Raw genomic sequence first — 17,570 nt, 5'->3', positions numbered from 1 at the left:
TTTTATTGTTGTGCAGAAACAGCACAAATGTCAAAGTTTTATGGCTGATTTTCCAAGAGAGGAATACTCTCACTAAGCATGCCAAGAACAGAGTTGGCATTAACAGCTCTTTCATGTAACTTATTTTCCATTTCATTGGCAATATGGTATGTTTTCTGATGCTCAAATATCTGTAATGAGAACAGTGGATCTTCTCAACCTGTGCTTTATGTAATCTCTCAACTCACAAAATGTACTGTGTGGAAAAGGAAAAGTTTTTTTTTGTGCGGGGGGGTTGGCAACTACTTTGCAGTATGTAATTGTCCTAAAGCAGTATTTGCTTTCTGCAAACAGCTTGGAGCTGTATCTACCACAGAATCTGCCAAAATGTGTCTACTCCTTTCTTCTTGCTCTAGGAAGAAGAACTTTTTGCGAAGTTCTATACCTTGTGTTATACAGATACATGATGATCACAGTCATCCCTTCTGGCCTTGGAATCTATGAAATAGGTAAGAGCAATTTACCCTTGAAATAATGAGGGAGAGAAAGATAGAACCATATTTCCTTATAAAAGGCCTCCCAGATCACTGTTCACTAGGATATCAACAACCCAGATATCTGCTACCTGCTCAGAGCAGGTTTACACCCCTGGGTGCTTCAAATGCCTTAGGCCACTGGCAGCTTGTCTATACTCATGGTTTCCCCATTGCTATCACCATTGGAGCTGAATCAGTGGGAAATTTTAGCAAAGGCTTCCTATTCTAGAGAGAGGCTGTAAGGATAACCCTGAGCTATACTAGTGTGAAGCTTTTGCTCTGCCCATTCAGTGTAAAATACTATTAAGAAAATTTATTTTTCTTAGATTTTGTTGTCGTTGTTGCCTTTAGAAAGTTTATTTTTAACCTATGTTGTTGATGTCAAAGTGATGGAATAAGACTCAAAAGTGTTCACAAATGTTCACACTGTAGGAAATTGTATTAATGGTCATATCAACAAGAGAATAAAACCTTGAGTAGAAGCAGAATGAAATATTTTAGACAACGTTCTTTTTAACTTGAAGAGAAACCTGGTTATGAAAGCAAATTACTCATCTTTTAAAGGTACCATTTGTGACAGATGCCATTTTCCTACAATATTCTTGGAAGATTATTGACTTATGTTTAAGTAGATTTGGGATCCATTGTATGAAATGAATGATTTATGTGTTATTGTAGGGGTTATTGTGGAGTGGTATTGAATGTAGAGAAGAGAGATGTGACGGATGTGAGACATGGGGGGGTGGGTTTCAAAGGTCTAGGTTGAACTGTGTGCCAGACAAGAATGCACTCTTAGAACAAAAAGTTTTAAGTGGTTTTACTGGGGAATATCTAAGGGCAGGTAAATGAAAATTCCCCACCTCCAGTTATGCAAAAACCAGCCATTTGAGTAAGCCATTGTCTGCTGATCAGCTGTTACATGAAACCAAGCTCAAAGGCCCAAGCTGTATAATGGAAAAGACTGAACTATTCCTGGTGGTTCTGGTTCTGAATCTGAACGTTAAGAACTTGTAGCCCTGGGCAAAACTCATTTGTAGCTTTTGAAGGATTGACACGTACCAGAGTCTGAGATTGAAGTTGGGGTGACCTCTGGAAAGCTTTATAGCATGTATAGGTTTCTAACATTTTTTTTCGAATGATTTCACCTTATTTGCTTAAAGAGCTGTATGGTAACTTGTAACTGCTGGCAATTAGACTGTTTATGGCCTTCAAAGATAAAGGAAAGCACCGACAATGACCTGTTTAGGCGGACTGGCCTGCTGGGCACATTGCAGTGTAGTCAGGGAACTATGCAGCCTGGAAAAAATCCTGGGCAGAAGAGAGTAAGATGCAGATATCTACCCAAGAGAGGTGATGGCTGAGGAATCAGGAACCCAGAGTGGGTGCTGTTAAGGGACCATGGAGGAGACATACAGGTGCATTTGCCTTGAACTGTGACACCATTTAAGGTCTATATTTTCAAAAAACTGGGCTTCCATTTTGTGCATGTAAATTTCAGTCCTGGAAGAGAATAAAAGAGGTGGGGTGGGGGAATAATCATTCACAGGAAGAGCGGGAGGGAAGGGGTGTTTAAGTGGCAACATGCATGCACACATGCACAAAAATTCCAGCCATTTTGTGCACATGTAGCTGAAAAAATTACCTTTAAATAAAGTAAGTCAGTCTTCAAAATTAACTTCAGTGAATTTTTGTTGAAAGTTCAATAAAATGAATAGATTTTTCATGAAATTGTTTTGAATATATGTCCCTCTTTCTTACCTGCACTATCTCCTCATTTACTAGTTAGGCAACTGGAATATATTTTTAAAGCATTTGAATCTTGCATCTTTTAGAACAATAGCATACGAATCCTACCTGAACAAAACTACTAGCATTGGCAGAAACTGAGCGAAAACATTCAACTCTTGTCAATGTGTACTGCAGTCAAAACTGCCTTCATAACAGTTCAATCTGTCTCTTACACATCCTTTTTGTATCAAGTTACCTCTTTGCTTTGCAAATGCTGGTGTTTCAAGATGCAACCTATCAATCACAGCAGAAATCCATGACTTTTAAATGGAAAATTAATTTTAGTACAGAGCAGGACATCATCTTCAATACTGTAGCCCCTTAAAAAGGGGAGATCAGGCTATAATAGAAGCCGTCAAACCTACATGAATCACTTAATCATGTTTATATATAACTTGCATATTAAAAAGCAATATCCGATGTCAATGGCTCAGATATAAAAATATCTTAATAGTCAGTAACTGACTAATGAATACTACAGTAATAACAGTTTAATTTGAAGAATTCTGACAGCTGGTTGCCTTGATGAGAGCTGTTACCAAGGAGCCCTAGTCCCATGCTGAGAACATCCACAGCATGCTGATTTATAGCAGCAGTGCAGAACTGTTTAATGTCAGCACCTCTCAGCTAAAGTAATAATAAACGGGAATGTTATGGTTTATTTTTCTGTATGAATTGTTCAGGCGCTGTATGGTAAGCACCAACTCAATAGGGGATAATAGCTGCCATTCCCCAGGGAGTTGTAACTGAGGTTTAGGCATTTTTATTGGCAAGGTTAGTGTATCAAAATGAATCCGGAAGAAGTTGTTTTTCTTCTCTCTCTCTCTGTCTCTTTTGATCTCTTGTCCCATTCTGGTTAGCAAATATAATTCTTACGGTTATGAAAGCTGGCTTTAGGTTTCCACTACAAACATCTCCTTGTAGTAGTTTAACTGTGTGTTGTGAAATATACTGCATACACTCCTATATGATTTTTGCCTTTGACATGTAAGCCCCACCGACTGTGACTTCAGAACATTCACTAAATTCATTTACTTAAAAGCAGACTATTACTGCATATATGCCAGAAACTTCATATTAAGAAATAGTGTGTTGAAGAGCTTAAGGTGAAAAATAATTTTTGGATGGCTTAATTTTGACTGTTGTGCCTTTGTTCTTGTCCAACATTACAAACATGTATTCCTGAAAAGCAAACCTCTAGAATCCATTTTAGTTTAAATCTGCCATCTTGAGCATTTAGGTTTGCAGAGATTGGTTATGAGACTCTGCATGACATAAATAGATATGAACATTTTCTCAAAGAAGCATTAAGATTTTGGTGTTTCAAAGTACACTGTATTTGATTATATAGGCAGGCACATACTTACATTAGCTAGAGTCTCTCATATTTTGCCATAATTTTTGGCTAAAGATGAAAACTGCAGATTAGTAACAGGCTAATGCACAGATTAAATTCATCTTTTGCTGTTTGTCAAAATTGATGTCTCCTAGCTACTGTATTGGGATTATGCCAGGACCCATTAGGGTTCAGCCCTAAAAGCTTGGGTTAGAGATCCAGAGGCTTTGAGGTTGTGGGGGAAGAATTTCTTTCATAAGCCCCTTTTATTTTACTGCTGTTCTTCATTTTCTGCTGAGCCACTAACTTCACTGATGTGACAACTTCCACAGTGGGTATTTATGGATATTTGGGCATACGGCTTTTATCATTCAAATGCATATTCATAGGGGCAGAAATAGCAAAAACCAGTGAAATTCACATCTTAATACTAAAGCACGGTGGTTATAGCCCTAGCAAAACATTTCTTTGTTGATTACAGGAAGGATGCCATCTGTTGTGGAGGATAACTGTGGAGTAAGCACTAAGACCAAGCCCAGCATAATATATGTGATTGTAGATCTGGAAGGGAAAAGGAGATATTAAAAGGAAAGAAATGACTGGTACTGAGAGGGGACTATAGAGATGTCCATGTGATTAGAATAATTAGATCTTAAAAATATTTGACATATGGTACAGCATATCTTCCAACGAGATTTAGCCTCTCTTTGAAACTGTGCACCACCTCTTTGTTAGAGGTGTAAATTGCATGCAGATGTTGTAACCACAGTTTGATGCCAAGTCAGAAAAATACTTAAGCCCTTCCCTATTCAGGAAAGCACTTAAGCGCATGCTTAATGTTAAGCAGTTGAGATTTCAACTCTTCTTTCTGTCTGTCTAGGACCTTCTATGACCCACATCACTATCGTGTCTGAATGCCAGGGTTCCCTTTGGGAACCCTTCTTTAGTTTTGTGAAAAATCCTGCTCCCTATAGAAGTCTTGCCATTGACTTCAATGGGATTAGAATCAGACATAGGAAGAAAAATCTGTCCCTTTCTCCATAGCACCAAAGGCTCTAACACTACCGGTTCCAGGGATTGGGGGTAAGATTTGGATAGCATGTGTGAATAGATCTACTTTTCCTCCTCTTATTACACATGAGCCAGCACCCCCAACCCTGGAGGAACAGTTCTGTCCCCTGCACATAGCCAGGCTTTAGGCATTATTAAATAATTGACTAGCTTGTACTATCATAAGATATATCTAGTTCATTTTTAGTAGTTATGATTTATTCCTCAGTGTTTAACCTATACTTTTATTCCCTAGTGTTTAACCTATACTTTCCAAAGTTTTATTTTTCTTCTGTTTTCTCTAAGATTACATTTTATTGCTTTTATGTTGTGTTTAAAGCATTAAATAAATGTATATATTAAAATAGAAATATTTAGATATTTTTAAATGGTCACTCTTATATTAAGGTTCCATTTATAAATTAAAGGGTTAATAAATATTTAACGTGTTTTAATAAATGAATCCTCAACTGATTCTGACTGTTAGAGTCCAGCAAATTAGCAAGTTGCTTATAACCATGGCTTATAACCACCTAAAACACCTACTGATGTGCTTAAAACCATCTGTAATGCCATGTCTGCAACATGCTTATAACTAGTAATTGTTTGATAACCCTTTAAAATAGTTATAAATAGAATCCTAATATAAAGTGTTAAGGTCACAGCTTGATTTCAAGACAGTTATGAAGAGCTCTTTCAGTGATAGGATCACTACATCAGAGATAATTCAGCCAATTACTGTATCATACAACTGACTTTAGTTCATTTTATATTGCAGTCCTATTGGTTCAAGTGATGTAAAACTTGTCTTGAGCACTTCTGATATTTTTAAGGTGTCATATTTCACAACCATAAAATATAGCTTTCTGAAGGCAACATAGCCCTGAATATAATATTACCTTTAATCTTTAGCTGGCATCAAGTGCAAAAAAAAACCCCAAAAAACCAGCACTCATAGCTATGATTAATCTGCCAGCTATGCTTAAAATCTGAGGAACAATCCAAGTCAATTTTGAAAGCATTTTTCTCCAGTAGTTGCAAAACATGAAACAGATTGTGATTTCAGAAGTAACTCGAATCAATAATCTCGCCAGCCAATAAAAGCTGTTTGAAACTGTCTTGAAATCAAATTAAAGTGGTGAAAATAAAATTCTAAGGGGCAACATCTACTTATCAGTTATACCCAAACAATCATTGTGGTTTGCATCAGTATAATAGGGGGAGGCAGGTGAGAGGAGGGGCCTAAATATTTTCCCCATAATTCTCTAATAAATAGAACTTTCCAAAAATAACATTTTCTGTAGGAGGTCAGAGACATTTTCCATATGGTTATAAAACTGCAAAGAAAAATATTTGAACATGCTCCAGATGTATTAAATGTAACGATCTGAACACATTTTGGGCAAAATACTACTTTGTTTTCCAAAAGTAGAACTTCTAGTTCAATGAGACTATCCATGTGAATAAGGCAGATTGGAATTTAACAATGGTCATCAAGGCAACAACAATGTAAACTAAAGACTGGGAGAGAAAATTAGGGCCTCTTCCCATCCCTCTCCCTGTTTTTTTGAAGGTCTGAGGAGTGCAAGTTGCCCTGTTGGAACCATGACCCCTAAAGGAATTAGTTGCCCGATTGACTGATGATGATTGACATACACACACAGCTAACTCTTTAGTTGCAACCTACCAACCCTTGAATAAGTTCCATATGTGTAGAATCCGCAGTACAAATATGCAAGTCTCTTTTTTTATCCCAATAACCTGCACAAGGTAAATTGAATTAAGAGAAGCCCAAGTCACTGGGAGCTTTCCTGAGTCTGGATGACAGGGTTTTTTCAGCCATACATAGCAAGGCTATTTTTCAGATATCTTCACACACAGAAAAAATTGCCACTTTTAAAATTAAGATATTTAGAGCGAGTTTCTGATTTTTAAGACAAGGCCTGGGCTGGAAGTGTACAAAGGAGCCATCTGAGATCTCCCAGTGGAAGTGCCCAGACCCAGAAAGAATTGTGCTTGTCAGCCATAGGCGCAGTTTCACTGCTATATTTGCGGGGGGGGGGGGGGGGGGGGCGGGGGTGCGTCCTGAAGCCAGTTCCCCTGACTCACTGGCTCTCTCCCCCTGCCTGGAGTGGTATCTGGGCTGCCAGTGCTGGGGGAAAGGAGATGAGCTGGCTTAAGAGGGGAGCCTAAGCTGCTGCTCCTGCTGCTGTCCATTGTGGTGACCTGAGCATGGGAGCAGCGGCCACTCCGGTACCAGCTGCTGCAGCAATGCCACCTTTCTGGTGCCTCCCAGTGCTGCTGTGGGCGCCTTCCTGTTGGGGCGGCTGCTGCCACTGAGGGGATGCCACAAGCCAGGCTCCTGTTTCCCCCAGATTTCCCTATCCCTTTCCCCTTCCCACAGCCCCATTCTATCCCCCTTCCTTTCTCCACTGTCCCCTCCCCATCCCTTCTCCACTGCCTGTTTTCCAACCACTCCACCTCCCTCCAGGCACTCACCATTGTACAGGAAACAGGATGGTGGCCATGTGGGATACCTGTAGAAGGCAAAGATGACTGGCCCTAGAACCCAGCAGGAGGTGGCATCCATCTGCAGAGGCTACGACCCCAGAGCAGACACCCTCGGCAGGAGACGTGTCTCTGTCCCACCCCCTAAACTCCCTGCTCAGGCCCAGCTGCCAGGGAGAGGGGTCAAGCAAGCTGGAAACATGTTGGAGGGGGGAGGGGAGGCAGTGTGGGGAGGACAGAGCCTCTCCCCACCTTCCCCCCATCCCCCATCAGGCTGAGCAGAGCAGGTTGGTGCTTGCAGAAATCAGGCTAGGGAAGTGGACAGTGGCATGTGACCCACATGCTCTGCCTCTGTTTTGGGGGGGTGTTAATGCCCCCACCTGTCCCCCCCCCAAACTATGCCCATGGAGTCAGCCCAAATTCTTCCTGGGAGCTCTTAGAGAAACCCATGTGGCAATGGCAGCTGCACCACTCTTTCATTGCTGGGCAGCTCAGAGGAGTGGTGGGAGCCAACAATCTACTCTTCTCTCGCCCTTGCTGGGTAACTAGTGTCTGTGGGAGTCCCAGTAGAGAGCTGAGGCCTTGCTTCTCTGCACACAGTTCCAGGTTGGAGGGGAAGCACCTTGTGACCTCTCTGCTGTTTGCATGTTTGAGCAGAGGTCAGCCACAATTGAGTCCTCAGTCTTTGTTGCAATAACATTTAAGATGCTTCATTCTAACAAGTACAAAGTGATATCTAAATTATGCATGCTTTTAATAAAGGGCTAGAGATTACGTGGTTCAAAATTTTATCGACAATCTTCATCTGCCTCCTTATTTAAGATGCCTAAGTTTACACTTTTCTGCTATTTGATGATTAATCTGTAACAGAGTGGACATTAAGGGCTTTAGTCTGGGAGACACATTTTTCACACTGGAGTTCACCTCCTGGTTTGTGCATGACCCAAGTTGTTTCATTTACACCCACTTTTATGGCTTGCTTAACAAACAGACCCACTCACAAATCTGTACAAATGATTTTATTGTATATATATTATACAGCTCTTGGTATAGTTTGATTCTGTATCCACAGCTACACTTCCTTGGCTGAATTATCCTGTAGAAAGGACAAGAAAAGACCTGCTCTTATTTTCCATGGTTCAGTGGTTAAAGAAAAGGATGAGGAGTCAAAAATTTTAGCTTGTATTCCTGTCCACTACTGACTTGTGGGATACTGTAAGGACAAAAGAGATGGAAATGAGAATGGCTGAAGTGGCTGGAGAGGGAAAACATCAATGTGGGTGTAGCACTGAGAGAGATGGGATCTTGGATGAAGGGGAAGAATAGGTATGGGTGACTGAATGTTTGAGGTAGATAAAAAGAGAGATTGGGGAAAGGAAGTGTGCACAGGAAGACCAGATGTAGAAATGGGAAGGAGAGAGGAGATCTTTACATTTTTTTTCTTTTGAGTGGGAGGCTAGAGAAATCAGTATGTTGTCTATTATTTTAGTTAAAACTGGTGTACACCCTTGTGTACGCACTCTTATTTCAGTCCAAGTGGCTTACTTTGGCTTAGGTCAAACCTGTTGTTTATCAATGTAAGATAAGCTGACCCAGGTCTAGTTTAAAATGAAATCAGACTGTCCACACCACCTTTTCCTCTGGTTTAACTAAATAGGTTCTAAATAACACCTTACATTAAACTGAGGCAACTCCCTAAAAAGAAGGAACAGGAGGAAGATAAACAAAGGAAGTCAAAATAAATACACAGGAAAAAATGAAAAACTAACAATGCTGATATGGAAAAAGACAGAAGAAGCTAAAGAGGAAATGACCTAAGATTCAAAGTGTGCCTTTCTGGAGGTAGGGGTGTGTGTGTGTGTGTGTGTGAGAGAGAGAGAGATTATTCAGTTAGGGTTTAGATCAGTGGTTTTCAACCTGTAGTCTGTGGACCCTTGGGGGTCTGCAGACTGTCTAAGATTTCCAATGGGGTCTGCACCTCCATTTGAAATTTTTTAGGGGTCCGCAAATGGAAAAAAAGTTGAAAACCCACTGGTTTAGATCATTACTGTCCCTGTGATTCTCTAGAATATTCCTGTGAAAATGTATTCAAAGTATGTTTTCTTTACAATGATAGTTTATGACCCTAAACACAAACTGACAGTAATGAGAAAATGGTGTTGCTAAATCTATTTTTATGTAAATTACTACATTTAAAATATTCTGGAAGCTGTAAGGGCACTTAATGAACCTTACCGATATTCTTGTTAGAAATGCCTGACTTAGACCCTGATCTTCTCTTTCAGCCTTGATAATGATCATCCTTTCATAGTTTAATGTGTTTGTTTCCCTTCATGATACTGTAATTATAACAGTTTATCTCCCCCACCCCAAGCATCTAGCAAACCCAATTTGAATTAAAAATGAACAAATCTTAGTGTGTTAAATGTAAATCTACCTCCAAGGCTGTTGTTTGTTGTGCGCATAGCGGAAGAAATTATGATGTAAGAGGCATAATTTATACCTGTACCTCCAACTGCCTTGATAGGGACAATTCTTTCAGCATCTCCACAATGAATAATGATATCAGTGCCACTAGTCATATTAAATACCTTTCTGTAGTGGTTCTCTTTCAAGCAGCTTTGTTTATAAGACTTAAATTGCATGGAGTATCAATTTAAAAAAATAAAACTTCATTGGGCAAAGAAGAGAGGAAAGTGAGGCTAAAGTGATCATGTGGCAGTTAAGCAGAAATGATAATTATTAACTCTAAGACCCCAGTGCTATGAACACTTGCACATATGCTTAACTTTAAACATGGAAACAGTTCCCCTGAGATCAAGGGACTACTCATATGCTTAAGCATGTCCATAAGTTTACAGGATAGAGGCCTAACTGACAAGAGTTTATACACAAAATAATATGTTTATTATCAAACTTTATGGGCTGGAATGGTCACATTGAAAAATGGGTAGCTGTGTTTCATTTTGTATAGAAATAAAGATCATTGAGTTTATGTTGTATAAGGAAAGAGTATGTAGATAAAAGGAAGAGTTATGTTTTTGAAGAATTGTTCTTCTAGAATTTCTTTGGGATTAAGAACATGCGGAGAAGCTGCAATGCTTCCTTGGAGGAATTCTGGCTCACTCTGTCCCTTCTGCTACCATGGGTGGTACCATGTCAGGGAACCAGGTCAGATGGGGGTGGGTATAAAGGCTCTGCAGCACTCCCTTTCTCACATTCCTACAGAAGCTCCTGCCTAGGTACACTATGGTGTTAAGGCTCCACTGGCTGGAGGGAGGGAGGGAGGCAAGGATGTGCCTGCAAACCAGCTGGCATTCATATATGTATGGTAATGTGGATAGGGTCAATCTTATGGCTATCCTCTCCCCACCTTTTCTCTGTAAAACTATCCCCTGAGGGAGGTTCAAGGGTATCTGCCGATGGGGACTGCATGGGATGAGGCCTAGAATTCTGTTCAGAGACACTGGTCCTGAGCTCCGCATGTGTCTTGAGAACGACCTGTATTTCAAGTCATCTGTGGGTTTGAAGGACCAACCCTCTTGCCAGTTCCATGAGAGAGAGAATACACATGGGTGCAAACAGACAATTCAGCAGAAACTCCAAACAATATAGCATCTCAATGTTTCCAAAGCCATATGTTCCATCCATGGCTTTCTCTGTGAAATGTTGCTGTCCTTTTGTATTCAAAGCAAAATCAATAAACTGCCTTTGCTCATAAGCATACTTTTCCCCATGAACATGGAAGTGCACCTTTGAATTCACAAGTCTTTTTTGATTTCTGTTCATTCAGCAGAGTATATTATCACTCAGGTTAATTGAGGACAGGGACTGTAATCGATACAAGAATTGGTTTAATAAAATTATGTTTATTAAATTGATTAAAGAACTGTTTGTCCTTATAATCAACTATGAGAATGTTGTTTCTAGAATTAGAAACGGATTAAGAGACACTCAGCCAAATTAAATGTTTTCTATAACAAGTTTTATTTGCAGTGTGTGCAGTGATGTTCCCCTGCCCCCCGCACACACTGTAGAGCAAGGTGCATTGGCTCTCATTTACTTAGAAGGATACAATGTCATTGTCCCACTCTAATCTTTCAGCTGGGTAAATGACTGGTCTCTAATAGTGTGACAGCATGATGATCTGCCAAGTGACTGAATTGCATCAGGAAACCTGGCACAGCTTCCCAGTCCTCCACAGAAGGCGGATGGTAAGCAAGCACAACACAGAGGTGGCCATTATGCCTCTTAAGAATCTGTTATGACTGGCTCTATTTGCAGAACATGAAGAGTTAAACTCAGCTCTTGGTTCCTTCTTTTGCTTTAAATTGTCCAGTTCTTTTCTGAACCTGCAACCCGTTTTGAACAGTGGAGTTTTTAATTGCTACTTAGTCTCTGTGCTGCTCTGACCTATATGCAAACACTGGGGGTGAACTGAAGCTTTGGTATGAAAGCACAGAATATTGACAACCATAGGGTGGGAAACTTGTCTACTCATATCTAAAAGCTTTTTAAAGTGCCATAGTGATCAGGTGAAGGCAAACAAAAGGAGGGAGAATGAGAATTTGCAGATTATTAAGAGGAGATTTTAATAGCTTTTGTTCATCTTGTGCTGAGAACTCATTTCTCTGATTTTTCCCCAGTTTTCTGCTTTAATTTCATAATCAGCTACAATAAACTGAGTCACTTAAAACTGAAATGTCAACTGTAACTTTTTTCAGTGAAACACTTATTTCTGTTCAGTCCAATGAAAACCCAATAATTGTTTTGGGGGTAGAAAAAAAATTGTTTTGGGGACAGAAAAAATAATTTAGTGGGATATTCTTATTTAGAATGTATGATCAGCATTAATGAGCCAAATCATAAAGGCAGGGAAAAAGAGTAAAGAAATTCTTAGAGAGGCCAGAAAATGTTAAAGGTGAAATTCATCTTAAAAATGCAATCTATTATCTTGAAAGGGGAAATGCAAAACACAGATCTATATCTATTGAGAGGTATGAACCTGGAAAGAAGGAACATCAATCTAGAGTTGATGGTGAACAGCAAATTAGACATGTATGATTCAGGGCTGCATCAGCAGAAACATCATGTTATGGAATGGTAATATTTCCAATCGAAAGAGCCACGGTGTGACCACATCTGGAATATTGCATTCAGGTCTGGGATACTACACTACCAGAAATACACCGGAAAAACTAGACGGCATTCAGAGAAGAGCAGGGGTCTGAAAGAGACTGTCTTATGATGAAAGAGTGACAGAGATAACTGTGCATGGTTAGGTTAGATGTAGAGCTGGCCAGGAAGTGTGGTAGATGAGAGAATTTGAAATGGTAATCAAGGATTCTCAAGCAAGCAAAGAAATAGAAGAAATTTGTTCTTAAAAATACGTTGTGAATACTCACTTGAGTAAATAGGGAGACTGTTTTGAAGTTAATCCTATACTAAAGTCTGGAAAGAATGACCATTAGATTTTTCTTTTTAGTAGTAATACCCAGGTACAGTAAGCACTGAATGGCAGCTGAACAATGACAATGGCAAAGATCCTTTAAAATCCTCAGATGTATTCTCATTGACTGTGATGGGTACTGTGTAGCAGCATCCAAAGGCAGAACTTGGCCTTTAGTCACAAATCAATTAAAATGTCATGTCTCAGTAAACCTTTAGTAAGTTTGACATTATTACATTGTTTATACGTTCTTGATACATTTAATTAGAAACAATATAATGAGCCTAAGCTTCCAGATATAGGCTATTAGTGGCAAACGGTATTCATTAATGGGTGTCTTCTGAACTTTTGGGGTTAGACCTCAAAGCCACTATTTGGCTTGAGGGTTTTCATGCTCCGCAGTATTCTGAAGTGTAAAATGCCAGGGGCTGTATGCATTTTAACATACTCTGTGTATGGTCAGCCTCACAAAGTACTCCTAATAGTAGAAACCATTAGACATTTCCTAAGTGTTAGTACGCAGTTACCTCTGTCTCCTTCTCTAACTACAGGGAAACTGTGGTAGCTCAGATAGTAGTAACTGTGGGTAAATGCTAATGGCTCTTTAAATGACAATTTATTCTAATGAACAAGACTTTCAAAAGCCCAGAGTCCATGTAAATGCTTCCAAGATGCTGCAGCATGAACAACAGTGAGAGTCAAGGGAGGTCAAGATTGATGATTTGCTGGCTGCTGCAATTTTGTCCACTCATTGTAGGCTCTGCGTTTGTTTCCTAGTTTATGATGTTTCCTCTCCTATACTCAGTGCAAAGCTACTTTTAGTACCTCCTCTCTCTGCTATAAGACTTCTTTCTCATACCTAACCTTCTCCTGTATCCTGATATGAACCTCCAAGTTACTCTTTCTATCCTCTTTAAAATGTGCTATGAGCTGCTCTCTTCTCCAAACCCCGATCCATTAACCTCAGAACTATACCTGGACTACCTCTAGACCAACACTACCACTGCCTGTAAATCCATTGCTGTTCTATCATTGTCATTCTTTTACAACCATTATTGTAAAAGGTTTTTTTTTCTTTCCTCTTTTATTTCAATGCTGTAATGTAGTTTACCCATTGCAATGTGAGCTATGAGTGAACTAACATTTAAATGTTTTCCTTCCAGCCAGTCTTAAGGGATTAGCTTTTCTAAGAGCACTCAGATCTCTAAAGTTTTAGTTCTACTGGGAAAATCTTGAGCCTATGACTTCCAAATGAGTTTTTAAATTCCTATAAAGGTGGTGTTCTCATCTTTAAGATTCTCGGCTTGTTACCTTGTGTCAGAACAAATCCGAGAAGTGAATTTTCTGTTGTTCAAGATGCTTAGATTGTGTCTTTTTTTAAAAAGGCCAACCTGAAACATTTTCATTTGTTCTTGTGAAACACACATGAAACATATGCTCATTAGTTACAGGAACTAATTTAAATGATGATGTTTTCAAATGGCCAACATCAAATAAACTTAGGGAGGTAAACATCACTGCAACATGGTAAACAAGCTATGAAGTGTAGCTGAGTGTGAAGATGATTATCAAGGGACAAGGTTTGTGAGTACAGGGCAAGTAAACCAATCTACTTTCAGATAATAATGTAATTTTCTCATGCAATATGCCAGATTACTTCTCCCTCAGCTCTGCCCTTGCTCCTCTCTACTTCAGTAATATCATCCACTTTGTTCACTCAATTCCTGAGCCATTGCTGGCAAATCTTGAAGCCCATCAAACTGTGTGGGTCTGTGTGCATGCTGCTAGTATACTAATGCATCTGGTTGCTGTGAGATGTTCACAAATGCCAGAATAGCCATTGATTTTCTTCAGCAAGCAGAAGCCACTAAAGGGCTTGTAAACCAGAGCACATGAAATGTAATTAATCCTTCCTCTACTGGTGGAAAAGATTATAAATAATGCCACTGTACTTAAAATAACTTTTATTGTATTTTGTTTCATTTTTGGTTTAATTTTCATGTACTTAATAATTAGACAATTAGAAAACAGTTTAACTTACATGTGATACTATACATAACATTTTGTAATGTCACTTTTGTAGCAAAAAGTAAACATGTTGTAGGGTACTACCAAATGCATTTATCAGTTTTCCTGAAATTAAAATGCATTTCTGCAGCCTGTAAAACTAGGATATTAACGTGATCCATTTTTTAAAAAAAGTATTTTTGCTTAATGTTGGCCTTGCATAGTAATTTTCTATTTATTTAGTGCCATTCATCTGATGATCTCAAACAGCTGTATATCACCAGATAATCATTATTACAGATAATTGTTGTTGCATCCATTTTACAGATTTGCACTATAAGGCACAGAGAGGTTAATGAAGGAATTTACAGAAACTTGCACAGATGCAAGTGGTCTATTGTGTGCTCCAAATGGGGCCCTGTGTATTTTAGGAAGGTCAGAGCAGTTTTTTAGTCATTCTCAGTTTAGCCTGAGAACAAAGTCTGAAGCTGAGCACTTTAAGGCAATGTGTCCAGGACCAGGTTAAGGTCTGGGCGCTCAACTGGGATTTTGCAAATGCAAGCTGAAGCCTCCTCACTCCTGGCAGAGGTGTGACTAGGCCATTTGATCTTCACAACCACTGCTCTTGGAAGCCCACTTCACACTGATTCCTCCTAATATTTATGAGTGTTTAGGTGAAAGCAAGATTTTGACATTCATAGAGAAAGGAAGTTGCAGTCTATATAATTTTATAAAAATATGCCAATGAGTGACTATAATGTAACTGGAATATGCTTCATGCAAAAGGTCTCTAGTAAGGTATCATTACAAAGCTTGTAATCTACTGAGTGTGATCATCCTATTTGTATAAATGTACCACTCTTGTATCTGAAACTAAAAATACCAAATATAACTCTGAGGGCCTATTGTAATTATGCAAAGTGTGGGCCATTAATGGTGGTTTGGAATCTTGATGATTCCCATTAACCAGGACAATTGTCTGCAGATGGCTCTGTTTTACCTGTAAGTCTTCCTGTATATGTGTGTGCTAGCATGTGGGCAATGAAGTCTTGCAGTGACATGTGATCATGTCACCTGAACTGGAATCCATCTTTAACCTGGTGTCTTTCCATTGAGAAGGAGGGGGTGGGAACCCGAGAGGGACAAAGGATTCCCACCTTATGCAAAAGATATATAAAGGGGTGGAACAGAACAAAGAGGAGAGAGGAGCCATCATGAAGAATCCCCTAGCTACCACCTGAGCTGGAACAAGAGCTGTACCAGGGGAAAGAATTGTGGCCAGGCCTAGAAGGTGTCCAGTCTGAGGAAAAAATGTACTGAAGCATCTCTAAGGGTGAGATTATCTGTATTCACTTTGATTAGACATAGATTTGCAGATTTTATTTTATTTTGCTTGGTGACTTTGTTCTGTCTGTTACTACTTGGAACCACTTAAATCCTACTTTCCGTAGTTAATAAAATCACTTTTTACTTATTAATTGACCCAGCGTATGTATTAATACCTGGGGAAGTAAACAGACGTGCATATCTCTCTACCAGTGTTATAGAGGGTGAAAAATTTATGAGTTTACCCTGCATATGCTTTATACAGGGTAAAATTGATTTATTTGGGTTTAGACCCCATTGGGAGTTGGGCATTTGAGTGTTAAAGACAAGCACACTTCTGTGAGCTGCTTTCAGGTAAACCTGCAGCTTTGGGGCAAGTAATTCAGACCCTGGGTCTTTGTTGGAGTAGACGGGAGTGTTTGGCTCAGCAAGACAGGGTGCTGGAGTCCTGAGCTGGCAGGGAAGGCAGAGATAGAAGTAGTCTTGGCACATCGGGTGGCAGCTCCCAAGAGGGTTTCTGTGATCCAACCCATCACAGGAAGCAGTTTTCAAGGGGGTTTTGAGCTAGGGTTAGGCTCAGGATGGAGGAGTAGGTGCATTAGAGTAGTCAGATTTCTGGGAGGGAGCTTCACCAGCTATTGACTACAGCACAATAGTCAGCTATTCTAAGGTAGTACATGTTGAGTCAAGCAATGGGTAGAAGGAGATGTGCAAGACTTGCCCTGGCTCAGAAATGGAGGAGATGCCAATCACAGGAGCCGACTTTCTCCTTGCCCCAGGGGTGCTCAACCCTCCCCCATTCCACTCCTTCCTCCAAACCTCCACTCCCACCCTGCCTCTTCCCACCCCGCTCCCTCCCTGCCCTGCCTCTTCCTGCCCGGTTCCGTCCCTTCCCCCAAGTGCACCCCATCCCTGCTCCCCACCTCTCCCCCAGCACCTCCTGCATGCTGCCGAACAGCTGGTCGTGGTAGGAAGGAGGCGCTGGGAGGGAGGGGGAGGAGTTGATTAGTGGGGCTGCCAGCAGGCGGGAGGCACTGGAAGGAGAGGGGGGAGTTGGCGACCAGTTGGTGTTAAGCACCCACTAATTTTTTTCATGGATGTTCCAGCTCCAGAGCACCCATGGAATTGGCGTCTATGATGACAATAATCTCAACTCAGCATCTCTGAGCCAAGAAGGACCTTCCTCACTGCAGCTCTGAAACCCTGGATAGCTTCAAACACCTGTTTATTTTTTATCACCTTCCCTGATCCTAAATATGGAATATTCCGCAGAGAGCTGTGGCTGAAGCTGAGAAATACTCAGATCTGGGTTGTTGATAGTGGATTCTAAAATTCAATAGTTAAAATTCTCATCTCTGTATGAGGCCAGTTCAGATGGACTTATGGCATTAAGGCAGAAAGATTTGAAAAATGGTCCCAATAGTATTTCGAGAAATGATCTGAAACATTTCTGAAATACTTCTGAACTTTATGTGGACTATACAGAAAACAATGACATGGATGGGTCTCTGGGTTTTGTTTGTACTATTTGGGAAGACTTGTACAAGGGACTCATGGTTTCATCACTTGTGTGAAATGCAGCCATTCTAAA

At 40.1% G+C, this 17,570-nt stretch overlaps 1 long non-coding RNA gene across 2 annotated transcripts in view; it reads left to right on the top strand.

Annotated features, from left to right (window-relative positions):
- LOC120408756 overlaps positions 1-17,570 on the top strand; it is a 25,209-nt gene extending 7,639 nt beyond the window's left edge. The window contains exons 2-3 of one of the 2 annotated variants that reach the window (XR_005600949.1): positions 396-488; positions 17,086-17,570. This is a non-coding gene — a long non-coding RNA (uncharacterized LOC120408756). Of the gene's footprint in view, positions 1-395; positions 489-11,301; positions 11,426-17,085 lie in introns of those variants that run through there. The other variant, XR_005600948.1, reaches the window with a different exon arrangement.

This window comes from Mauremys reevesii, linkage group 6, assembly GCF_016161935.1.
Source record: "Mauremys reevesii isolate NIE-2019 linkage group 6, ASM1616193v1, whole genome shotgun sequence".
NCBI lineage: Eukaryota > Metazoa > Chordata > Testudines > Geoemydidae > Mauremys > Mauremys reevesii.
The sequence above is the reverse complement of the archived record's forward strand: the minus strand, read 5'-3'. Positions and strand labels throughout refer to the sequence as shown.